At 35.3% G+C, this 13,631-nt stretch overlaps 2 long non-coding RNA genes across 3 annotated transcripts; both read right to left on the bottom strand.

Annotated features, from left to right (window-relative positions):
- Positions 1–391: 391 nt before the first annotated feature.
- LOC118479278 lies at positions 392–1,779 on the bottom strand. The gene is made up of 3 exons (XR_002567958.2): positions 1,653–1,779; positions 1,124–1,177; positions 392–624 (listed from the first exon to the last, which is right to left on the bottom strand). It is a non-coding gene; the product is annotated as an uncharacterized LOC118479278 (long non-coding RNA).
- A 5,198-nt stretch (positions 1,780–6,977) lies between these two features.
- On the bottom strand, positions 6,978–8,426 carry LOC110896514. 2 transcript variants are annotated; one of them, XR_002567955.2, is made up of 3 exons: positions 8,334–8,426; positions 7,715–7,771; positions 6,978–7,164 (listed from the first exon to the last, which is right to left on the bottom strand). It is a non-coding gene; the product is annotated as an uncharacterized LOC110896514 (long non-coding RNA). The 2 variants fall into 2 exon arrangements; XR_002567954.1 differs by lacking the exon at positions 8,334–8,426 and having other exon boundaries at positions 7,715–7,865.
- Positions 8,427–13,631: the final 5,205 nt, after the last annotated feature.

The raw sequence follows: 13,631 nt of genomic DNA, 5'->3' as shown, positions 1-13,631 counted from the left end.
TTAGTTTAAGCACTTTTAAGCGCGTTTTCGGGCCGATTCCAGCTATCCGGTTCCTGGAATTTCCCGTTTCACCTCCCCTCATAACATGAAAAAAAATACTTATCTTCATTATCTACATTATGAGCTTACTATGCATACTTACGTTTACCGAAATTTAAAGTTTTACCTCGTTGGCGACCTTGGAACGAGCACACTTTCGAGCGAGCCATTGGTTTGAGTTCAAGCACTATTACTCTAGCTCGAATCCCTCAAACCTAGGCTCTGATACCAACTTGTTACGCCCCAATTTCCACTTCATTCGACGTACAAAATAAATAGGAAAATTTTTGAAAATTTCGACATGACCTATTCGTTTAACACCATTAACAACCTGTTTTACACACCAAACTTCAACATTAAACATCCTTGACAAAAACCCAAAACAAACAAAGTCCACATTGGACACGACATGACTTCAACTATCAAGTTTTACCCTACGACAAAGATGTCAACATACTATATAGACTTAAATACATATGACCAAGACTTATCCCATTCCAAAAGATTTAATAACGGAAGCGTGAGGCGGGCGTAAACCAAGTGTGCACGTTCCAAGCCGTCCAATCGCCTAAGTCGAGGATTTACCTACATTAAACATCAAACTTTAAAAAGTTAGTAAAGGCACTTATATAGTCCACAATACCAACATGGTAATTGCAATCATCTATATACTTCCATTTCTCATACGCATTCGATTACCCATTTTAGTGGGTATGGCATACAATCTCATAATGAGATTCAAGCATTTCGCATTCGACCCGATAACATCGGGTTAATTACTTTTAACTTAAAAATCTTTCGTTCTATCCGTATAACGGATTGAACTTTATGCATACGATTTTGCTTACATGACCACCCGTTCTAGACGGATGGTCTCATATCCTTACTCGACCTAGTTGCAAGAACCGGTCGGTTTGCATAACTTAGCATAATTCTTCTTTAGCATAAACGAATCCGCAAGGGATTTACCATTCATTTATTAACACCGCAATAACTAAAACATAGGATAATTCTTATAACAAGGGTTGTTCAATATAATCACTAACAAATAAAAAAATAAACTTTCGTATGAAACGGATCATACCTCGGTCTTGTGATCCTTCCGGCTTCTTAGAATTCGAACCTTCTTCCTTCACACCTAAATCAACATGATCATTCATTCGTTTAGTACCCAAACTTTCATTCCATCATTTTTCCAATTTACACATAACTACTCATTCAAGCATTTCATCGAGCACCTAGTAGGCGTTACCTTAATAAAGCATAGTGTACAACGTTTAAAGCATAACTTGCTATTCCATCCTATACATCATCATTACTCAATCTATTTCTTACAATTCCTTTAATCTACATCAACTTAACTAGCATTTGGGTACTACAAGCTGATTTACATGTAAAATTACATCTGTTCATCATTCCTATAATCCTCATATTCATAATCACAATTTCACAAAGTGGGTTTATAGAGGCTTTCTTTCAATTAACTAAAATCAAGCATGATTTCTACTCTAGGGAGTATCCTTATCATCTAAACAACACAAATCATATCACGAATCATGTTCGGGTCGAAACCCCTTTCTCTAAAATTCACCAAATTCAGAAATTCGACTTACCATTCCACTAGATATGCTTAGATGGCTGAAATTTTAGAACATGCAGTAAATAAATCTTGATTTCTCCTTGTCAATTGGTGAGTTTTTGCAAGAACAAGGAAAACCCTTGTTTTCTCCTGCCCTAGGTCGATCCCAACATACGTACAGGGGATTGTTTTTTGGTTTAACCTTAATTAATCCTTACTAATTTAAAATATTTCACATTACCCCCTTGAAACTTGTAAAATGTTTAATTTTTGAACTTCCATGACTTAGCTTATTTAGTGTTAAACCACATTTGGGATGTTACACTAGCTTTTGGCGTTAACGACTTTGGCCCCCTTGATTTTATTTACTTTTTAATTTTAAACACTATCCCATTTACTTTTGACCATTTATCCTAAGCGAACTAAATATTTTTGGGGTGTTACAATATATGAGCATGGTTGCGAGAGGGGCGGGGGTTTGGACATTTAGTTGCCCATTTTGTGCCTAAAAACCGATTGTTTGTTACCCCTTAGCTAGTTTCCCAAAAGTTTACCCGACTTAACCCGGTCTTATAATGTTAGTAGTTGTTTTATTGGTATGTAGACATGTTATAGTATCTTGTGAGAAAAAAAAAACCAATGAAAAAGAAGAAAAAAAAAGAAGTGATGTTGAGTTGTCTTGTATATAGAAGTTATGTCATGTTTTTTTTTTGTTTGTTTCATTGTGAAATAAAAGACCGGGTTAAGTCCTTCGCCACTACATATATATTCCTTTTCCTACCCTTACACCTAGCCCCGTTACAACCCGTAAGTTCTTTTGATTCAAAAGCATGTTAGATATTGGTTAGGAGGCAACTTGATTTTCATACAAGCTTATTGTCGCACACACACACATATACGCATTGAGTGGTTTAGCATAACTTGCTAATTTTTCTTGTCACCGAGAGTTTTGTGAGGGGTGTGTCTTGTGGTTTGATAAAAAGCTAGTAAAAGGACGGCACTTTGGTTTGGTTTGCACGATTGGTCGCTTATGGTTAAAAAATTAGTTTTTGAAGTGGTTGCTTGGGACAAGCAACGGGTAAGTGTGGGGATGTCGTGGTCACAATCAAATTTAATCCCAATAACAACTAAATAGATAGTGGCAAGTGGGTATCGAACACAGGGAGTTTGTGGAAAATGTGCTATCTCGATGTATGTCTAACTTCACTAAAGTAACTAAATTGAAAGAAAAATAAATTCAAGAGTGGGTTTGATTGGTTGATTTATAAACTAAAAATACTAAGTAATTTGTGAAATGAAAGTTGAGTTTGTAAACAATTTGGAGACAAATGACCATCTTTAGTTTCCGGTTTGCTTCAACATTTGTGCTATCATTCACTAGAAAGAACTACATAGACATAGCTCATGTGTGATTACTTGTAGTGATGAAAGGGAACTAAGTACTCAGATCCCTAGAACGTGAGGTTGTTACCCGATGATCAATTAACCCTTACCCAAGTCTAATTTTACCCATGATATCTCGATTACCATCGGCACCAAGAACGTATGGTTTCAAACTAGATTAACATAAGAATCAACAATTTACAAACAATCAAACACACACCATAACAAATAAATCATAAAGACAAAGTTTGTTATTCTAGAAATAAGGAATTCAAGCACAAAGTCTTACATAACCTTCAACCAAAGATGATCACCATAAGTTTAGACACTCATGACTTGGACAATCATCATCACATACATATCAATGTTCATAGGAATTAAAAACACTAACAAGATGTTTAGAAATTGTTTCAAGCTCTCAAGAACACCCAAAATTCGTCTCCAAAGTGTATGTAACCGAATGGGAATGATTGGACTTGAAAGGGCATCATAAATCCGCATTAAAAGGTGAAAGTTACACATTTACGTAGGTCAGCGCCGTAAGCTACGGTGGCCACCGTAGCTTACGGTGGCTTGGAATGGCTTACGGTGGCTCTAAACTGTCATACGGTGACAAAAAGTGCCAGTGAGCGCCGTAAGCTACGCCAATGGCCGTAGCTTACGGCAGGCTTCAGCCTGAAAACTTGTTTTCAGCATAACTTTTTCGTTTCAACTCCGTTTTCTTCACCGTTTTCGCCTACGTTCTCGTAATTTCGTCCTCTATCATGCTATCCTCTTAATTCTTCAATTCCAAAAATTGATTTTTTCATTTATTCTCCGTATTCCTTCAATTTTAAGTTCCATTTGCACCTGCACGTCCAAACAACTAGTAGTTACCAAGTTCAAACAATTAAACGTGTAAAGCATGGGATTTTAATATTTTTAAGGCACTTAAGGGTTGTCCTACGGACCACCCGTCAGATTTCCGCCTGTAGGGGTTTCTGTAACTGAAACGCATTCAATCATCCACATATTGAAATCCCCTAATTACCTCCGGTGTCTTTTAAAAGTCTGATAAACTTCACCCCCAAAATGTAACTGAAACGCATTCATGATGGTGTTAGAAAGACAACTTCACCCCCCAAAACGTAATTAATATATGCATTTGTATGTTGTATCCTAAGCATTTCTTCTTGTACCTCTTAATTTTTAAGAAGTCCTTAAAGAAATGTTTTATAATATAGTATAGATAGGTATGTGTTCTTTTCGTCCTACATTATGCTTGACCCACCAGGCTATCTGTGTCGCTTACTTGTTATGCTTATACTTATCTTTTAGTTACGTGGAGAAAAAGCATCTCCTCATTCGCTTTCATACTTTCCTTCCCACCTAACGACTCTAACTTTCATCCGTCTTCAACCCTTTCTTAAGGCTCTATCCATGCTTACCCCTTAAATATCTTCCTTTAGAATTTTAATTCTACTAACATTTACTTTTTGTTTGACAAATTTTTTTTATCCTTAGGACCATACTATTCTTGAAATTCTATCATCCTTTCATGTTCAATATTTTCTAAGCTTAATCGTAATTATCATTCCTACCTTTCATTACATTCTAGGACCATACCATCCCCTTCTGTAATCATGGCTTTTATTCCTTTCTACCGTGTCATTTGTTATCGTTTGTATTTCCTTCGTCCGTCATCTACATTAAGCATTTTCTACATTCATTACTTCATATACTTTCCATGTCATCTCAAGTCACATTGATGTATTCATAATCATGTTTCAATAACTTTTATTCCACTTGTACATCATCATCAACATCGGTCACGGCAGACCACATCATGCATGCCTTTCGTTCATAGGGGAATGGAATCCCTCATCCTTCTTACTTACTTTCTCGCACCATCCGCTATTCGGAACATATTTTATTAACAATTTCTTTGTTTTCATCAGCCATCTACTAAATCATTCGAGATCATTATTAAAATTTATTCTGTGGTCATGTTCACTTCATTCTAACATTTTAAATTTTTATACTTTCCTTTCTTTCATGGTAGGTGTTAACGGTCCTTTATGACCACACCACATATCTCTCATTATAGGGTTGATAAACCCAACTAAAACTTCATTCACAACCTTCCAATCATATATGTTCTTACTTCGAAACATTTCGACATGACCCGGTTGACATTTACAGGATCCTAATTATCATAGGTTGCATTTTCGAAAACTTTAACAAAACTATTGGATTTGCCTTAATAAATATTCTACATCATAGTTTTGGAAACATGTTAGTATGCCTAATATATTTCAATGACTTTCATTCTCTTACTTATTACACTTTCGTTAATTTTATATATACTTTTCACTTCATTAAATGTTACTTCATGCCATCATGCTTACGTCTGATTGACCTTTGTCATTTTAATTATGGTTATCATGCTTTTATTTCATAATTCCGGGTGTTAATAGCCACTTAGTGACCATACCGCATTCCTTTCATCATCCTCGGTGTTGACGGCTACTTCGTGCCCACATCGCATACCATTCATCATCCTCGGTGTTTACGGTCACTTTGTGACCACACCGTATACCATTCATCATTCTTGGTGTTAACGGTCATTTCGTGACCACACCATACCATTCATCATTCTCGGTGCTAACGGTCACTTCGTGACCACACCGCATACCGTTTATCATAGGGCATCATCTTTACCATCATTATTGGTAATATCATTATCATCATCATTTACACTCATTGCACCCGCCATCTACAATTACATACTTTATTAGATACCGTATCATTCTTTTCTTTATCATTCATGCATTATTTGCCTTCAATAATTCATTTCGGTAGGTCATAAAACCATACTATCCTTCATTACGAACATTCTAGACATGTTAATCAAAACATACATTCATTCTTACACTTACTTCTTATTCCTTGTTCTTTAACTAATAGCCTTCGTGTTAGTCAACTTATATTCATGGTTTCGTTATCATTCACGTTTACATTGTCCGTCATCTACATAAAACATTCATTTCATTCATTAAATTTCTTTTCACACTTTCCTTCATCATAATTAACTCATTTTATCATACTACAATCAATTTACATTTCATACTTCATGCATTATCGTCATCGACGATCATGTCGTATCGTGTAGATCAAAATCTTTGATCGCAACGATTTACCTTTTCATCCTTCATGTATACTTTCCCTCATCATTCTTAATATCAAAATTACCTTAAACATTGGTTACGAGGCCTTAGAAACCGTTTAAAACAAGTCCCGTATTCAAAACAAACAAATTAAAAAAAAAATTTGCCAGCATTTAAATTCCTCGCGGGCCGCGAATGATAGCCCTCTAGCTATCGCGGGCCGCGACCGCTGTCGCACGATGCGACGGTGATTTCAGTTGAGTGTCGCGCAGCGTGACGCCCCCTTTTTCACAGAGTGTTCGGTCTGAGTTGCTGCATCTACCCAGCTCTAACCTTTTCTAAAAATACTAACTTTAAAACTCCATATCAATAGTTCTACTAGTCCGTTTTACTCAATTCTTTTTCCTACGTGTCCGTAATTTAAACACGGACCCGTTTAACATCATCATTTACCTTAAAACTAAGCTTATAAACGAAATCCTATAATTCCCTTTTTATTCTTAACTATAAGCATAATCAAATTTACAATTTACTTACTTGCACACCGCTTCAGAACGAACACACCTTCATTCGAGCTTTCGGTTTGAGTTCAAGTATTTTAACTCTAATACTTGAATCCCTTAAACCTCGGCTCTGATACCAACTTGTAATGCGTACATTTTTCACATTCGAAAATACAAATGATGACATACTATTTTTAACGAAAATTGGGCATGACCCGTTCGTACTATAAACAATTCCCCTGCTATTAACAAACATCATTCAAATAAACTTCTACGACACTTTCGAAAGAAATAAAAGTTGTGACCATACAAGACTTAACACAAAGGTTATGTCCGAACTACTAAAAAAGGTTTTAAAATTCAAACTACTTACGAACATCCTAAAACGTAAAATTTACATTTACATTACAAAAATTATTTGACCCATTTCAAAAGATAACTTGAACCGGAAGTGCATATATGGATGATGTGGTGTGTTCGAATCCGAGCTCGCCATTCTAAGCATGAAATTTACCTACATCCATAACATAAACTTGCATGTTAGTTCGGATAAAACATTATTACTAATACATTATTATTTCTTATTTAGTTTTTTTTACCGCATTATTTGACCCTTTACCGAGTCACTTCATCTTTACATCATCTTTCTTGAATCTTTCATACTACAATTCCGCTTTAACGAATATCATGCCATTTATCTTCCATCACCATTAAATCATCTTATTTCATCCGACCCGTTCTCACGGATCATGCATATTACTACTTTCTTGTTTATTTTTCTCCACTAGTTTGACGTACAAAAGTCAACATCTAGTTACCTTAACTTCATAACAATTTCATCCTATTTGACCCGTTTAACTACAGGTTTAATACATCATCCAGAATAACATCATTTTCATACTTTAGACCCATTTGCACGGGTCGTCAACATACTTTTTCTCCTTTTTCCACTATCAATTCGTAATAAGGCATTTTTACTAATGATTCCCACATAAAACATCAAATAATTATTTACAAGAGAACTAACATAAAATTCTACTTTCTACATAAGCGTAAGAACTTACCGGGGTCTTACGTTTCTTGTGCCTTGAATAGCCTTGTTCCTTTTTCTTTCTTTGTTCCTATACATCATAATTTCATATACTTAGCTTTTATTGCTTTCATATTCTTTACCGTATATTATGATGTCTACTAATCACATACGTCTTTATTATAAACGTGTTACTTCAACTTATCAAGTATTCATATAAAACCATAACTAAACCAACTTAGGCATTTCGTCGAACACGTTGTGTGCGTATCGTTAGTTTAGCATAACGTACAAGCATCTTAAGCACAATTTCCATAATTCATTCGTTGATTAACATAAACATCCCTAATTCCACAATTTACCATCCTAATCATGAACATATAGTTCTAAATCAATTATTCATAAAAATTTCATCAACATATTGCTTAAATCATCAACATCATACTAATTAGCCTAAAGGATTTCACAAATCTTTGATCATTTCATGACATTCAAGTGGGTTTTTACCCCAAGTTCATCAACATAACAGATTCAAGCATAACTTACATTCCTAGTTGTTCATATCATCTAGCAAACATGTTTAATTCCATACTTAATCACAAGTTCCACAACCCACTTTATCAAACTTTACCAAAACATAAAATTGAACTTACTTGATATCAAATTCACTTAGGTAATCAAAGTTCTTGGCTCATGCATTCGATTAACCTTCATTTTCCCTTTCAATTTGATGGATTTTAGGGTGTTAGGGTTTTAATTTCCCTTGGCTCTCTCTCCCTCTCTCGTTCGCACATACCCCAGGGGAAAACCCTGAGCATTTTTTTTTTTATCAAATTACTAGTTTAAGATCTTGCGAGTTTCGCGGGTGGCTTAACGCAAACATATAATATCTACTGGCATTGAGATGAACTTTGTAATGAATTTTTTTTTCAATACAAACGTATAAAAATGATACTGAAATCAAAAAATTATAGATAAATAAGTAGCCCAAACCCACTATCAAAAGGCCGCCAGAAGGCCCACTACGACAAAACCCGGTTAGATTAGATTCGAACTTGAGCCCTCTTGTTTTTTTTTGAACGACAAATTTCTTTACTTCTGTCGTCTGTGGGACTTGAACCCAAGACCGGTTGTATCAAAAAGGCAACCAACCTTTGATCGTATGAAAAAGGCCTAAATTTTCATGGGGTGCGGACGACCCATGAAGAGGCCTATAAGCTATGCCCCTAAGACTAATCAAGTACAATAAAACATAGAAAAAAACTGAGGAATTAGGTACTTATAAAGTTGCTATTCTTGGAATTAATAATGAAACAAAACATGCATAACTACTTTGAAAAAACTGAAGAGAAAACTCCTCAATGCGTGTTTGAGCCTAAATCCTCATCTGCATGCTCATATGTTCTTTGACCTGCTCAGGGAGAACCTCAACGTTGACTTTCAAGGTCAATATTGTTGATTTTCAACTCTAAAATTGACTTGGAATTCTAAAAATCCCCCAAGAAAGTGCAACTAAACTCAATTGCAGCTGATTCTAACTTCAAATTTGGAGCATTTCATTAGCAAGGTGAATTTAAAAATAATATTAAAAATTTAAATGAAGTTCAATCATGTATAGTGAAAATGTAGCAAGTCAAATGGGCCTATTGATATCATCAAGTAACACATAATATAGAAAATCATTGACAGTGTAAATGTAGCCTGTCAAATGGGCCCGTGAAGGATTAAAGACCTCGGATTTAAGAATTGGACAACTGCACTATTTGTACATTGTGTTCATTGCAAAGAATTTTGTTTTTCTATACACGTGAGCTTACGAAATCATATTCAATATACACCAAACACATGGCCACATCCAGAAACTACAACACAGCATTAGAACAAATATAAGAGCTAAACATTCAAAAACTTGCATAAATGAATAGAAGCAAATTAACATGCAAAATCTAAGATTATAACTGATGTAAAATATGTTTAGGAATAAAATGATGCGAAAACTACCTTAAGCTACAGAGTCTTGTACCCGCAACTCGCAACCCTGTATCAGTTCCTAGCTCTTTATAACAATAAAAAAAACTAAATACATAACACATAGGAAATAAAGGTTTGCTAAAGCTAAAAGATGAAAGAAAAAACACCTAATTTTATTTCTTCCTAAGTATCCTACGATTGAATTGTCTTCCATCGCAGAGCACATCGTTTCTTTTAAAAAAGAATGTACTGATATCAACGTCATGAGATTATCAAATCAATTGTAGCATATTAAATTGGAATATGTTACATGTTCATAACTTTATATGCATAAAAGTCTATCCTAAAAGCAAGAAGTGAAATTTCCTAAATGCAACCCTAACATATAGAGAAGGCGTGAATATACCTGTGCAAACACCCATCCAATAAGCCACTCAATATTATCAAGCTCCAATTCAAAATTCAGTCGATACTCCCTAATCCGCTTCGCATTCTGGTCATTCCATCTGGACTCTTCTTTCCTACTCTATCAATGACAAAATCATCCACGAAGCTCTCCAAGCACCGATCACATTTTTATATCCAACAGAACAAATTCCTCTCTTCCGTAGTCAAATCCTCACATATCTTTGCAACTTTCTTCCTTGCTTCCACCATCTCTATCAATATCATGCGTAATCAATTTAAAAAAAATCAAATTAATCAAATTGGTATTCTGTAGATGTCTCGCAACTAAAGAATAAAGATCCAATTCAACTATCGATTACATGGATTTGCGACCTTAACACCATCGTCGTCTGTCGCCGCCACTTGTCTCTTCGTCGCTGATCTAGGGTTAGAGCCCCAAACCGCCATCTTCACTTTCTCGCCTGAAAGAAAAAATGACAGAGAGAGAGCCCCGTAACTTTGTCGCCTGAAAGAAAATTTGACATAGAGAAAGCCCCATCATAACCTAACTACAAAGCTACAACAAAATTCATAATAGAAATTAAAGAACAAACAACAACAGAAAAGATCATTGTTCACACAAGTAGTTAACCAGTTCCGTCTTTGGAACCAATATATCCATGGAAGTATTCAGCTCCAAATTTCTGCATCTGATTCCAGCAACCTACTATTTCAAATCTGCAATATCTCCGACATTCGAACTTGTAACCATGGAAGTATTAAGTTATGGTCTTTGGAACCAGTAAAGAGATCGGTAATCAGTTTCTTAAATGATTCAATTAAACTTTAATAATCCATTGCAAATAAAGCCTGATAAAATTGTTGCAACCAAAACTGATAATCTCCACCAGACACAATAACAAATGTCCTAAGGCTTGTTAGTAGTTATTGATCATTATTTAGGTCTAATAAGTTCATAAAGCTACCTCAATCAAACAACTTAAAACGCTTAAAAATAGAGTGAATCTACACTAATACCTAATATTATCATCAAACACACAGACAGTACATTATAAGCATTACAAATCAATGGATGATAATACTGTCCATGTCTCCGTGACTCCATCAATAATTCAATATAGTTATTACAAAGCGTAAACAATGAAACAAAAAAAATACCTTCCATTATGTGAAGAACCATATCAAAATTTATGCCAGAAGGAATGGCAGCATATCATTCCTCAGTTGTCTCATGGCGGTGGCCATTATCACTACGAAGATCAACAATATCGAGTGATCCCTGTAACATCGCAGTCAATAACAAAAGATGCAGCAGAGCAGATGACAGTCAAATTGATCCGTTTGTGTTCATCTAAGAATGGCAAAACCATATAATCTTCTAGTTTTGAAAGCACCGATATCAAACGGTTTAAGAGCTCCGTTATTTGAAATCGAACAGAGAGCACAACGATGATGTGTAGTTACAGGAAAGAGAGGAATTAAGATTAGATAATAGATATACACGACTTACCTGATCACCGCAACTCGTCGTCGGCATTCAATTAGTTTTTCAATCAATTTATCCATAAAGACTGGTTGCTTTCAATCGCGATTGAAGATGAAGAAGTCTTGGGGTCTGGAGATTGTAAATAATAGATTAGAGATCGATTATAGCGAAAGAATCCAAAATTGTTGGATTTCAACATCAAAGATAGAGATAAACATACCTGATGATAATTTTTGTGTTTGAGATTTAGGGTTTTCTGAATGGCCTATTACAAAAAGCGTGGTTATTGTGATTGCAATTAAGATTGGAAGGAAACTGATTTCAACAATATGGAAAGTCCAGCAATCTCTTATCAATCACGGTCAACCAAAAAGAGGGATGAATGGTGTGGTGCAATCCCGCTCAACTTGTTTCAATAAGGGTTAAGAGAATGCCAGGTGGCAATAAATGGTTTAAGAAGATGCCATGTGGCCTAAGATTGTTTTGTTTTATTATAAGGTATAGATAACCTTCATTTACACATCCTTTATCTTTTAGAGTATGTTCATATTAGTAATTTCCATACTAACTTGGTTACTTTCCTTTAGTTAACTTCATTTTCATAAAAAGAGTTTTAAACTTACTAGTATTTACAAAACTTTCAAAATGGTAAAAATCTATATTTACCATTTCTTTTCGTAAAAATATTGCTATTATAACATTAAAATATGACATACGAAATTTGGGGTGTTACAGTATCTAATACGTAACCGGGGGTTATGATACTTATATAGAGGCAGAGCTTCGCTATTTTAGTGGGTATAATACCCGGGTATTATTATTGCTATTCAGAATTTAGAGAGAGAGATCGATTGTGAACGATTTGAGACTGTAGCCGATCTCCTCTATTTATAGTGCTGATTCGGCCCTTTGTCGCGCCCCGCGACAGATGAAGGCTAAGCCTTCGCGGCCCGCGAGAGCCTCTAGGGTAGGCCCTAGCTTGGCTGACTCAAGGGGTAGCTTCGACACGCATCACGACACGTGGCGTCAGGGGGGTGCGGGCAGGTGGCCAGCTGTCGCGGCCCGCGACGGACCAGGAAGAAGATGTCGCGCCCCACGAGCGACATATAATATTGGTTTTATTTGATTTTTGTAGAAATTAAGGTATTTCGGGCCGTTTTTCGTGTACAGGGTGTATTTTAGGACATATAATGGTGCGTTAAGAATTTTAGGAGAGTTGTTATAGAAATAATGCATTAATGAAACATAATACACCCCACAACTTGAAGTTACAAGCCCTATAATCGTTCTTGTTTAAATTTGCGAGTTGTAAAGGTTGTTTATACGGATTGGAAGCTAGGGTTTGCATTTTAGAGATAAATCATTTAGTGGCGGCTAGGATTGCTATGGTATTAGGATTTCATTATATAAGAATTGGGTATTTGTATAATTTTAATGGAGATTGGGTTTCAAACATAATTAGGCAAATAGATAATGCATTTGGACATTATAACACCAGATATTAGTGTTAGGATTAATTAGGGTATAATATGAGGGTGTGGTTTGGCTACAAAGTTAATTTTCCTACAAAGTGTACAAAGTCATAAAACACCACAATTTCAGCCATAAAACACACCCAAAATCCACAAATAACATTGTAAATATCACTAAAACACAATATCCAAACCCTAACAGTCCTTAAAAATTTCAAACACACCATCGTACAACTATGAATATAAAATACAACATGATAATCAACATAAAACACACTAATATTAGTCATTCGATAATTAAAGCCTTATCATCCAAAACACAACACAAAACCCACAAATATGGTGTTTTAGTAATCTTCACTATGTTATTTGTGGGGTTTGAGTGTGTTTTATGGTTGACATTATAGTGTTTTATGACTTTTTACACTTTGTAGGAAAAATGGACTTTGTAGCCAACTCCCACCCATAATATGATATCAAGTCCTTGATAAAACAACGAAAATCGAGTCTTGGCAAAGAAGTTTCGTGTGACTAGGGCTGGTTCTATGAAAATGAAGGGAACAACTCCGAAATTAACATGAACATAAATACAAGTCAAGTCCTGCTATAACACA

This window comes from Helianthus annuus, chromosome 3 (genome assembly GCF_002127325.2).
Source record: "Helianthus annuus cultivar XRQ/B chromosome 3, HanXRQr2.0-SUNRISE, whole genome shotgun sequence".
Classification (NCBI taxonomy): domain Eukaryota; kingdom Viridiplantae; phylum Streptophyta; class Magnoliopsida; order Asterales; family Asteraceae; genus Helianthus; species Helianthus annuus.
This window is presented reverse-complemented; position numbering and strand designations above follow the sequence as displayed.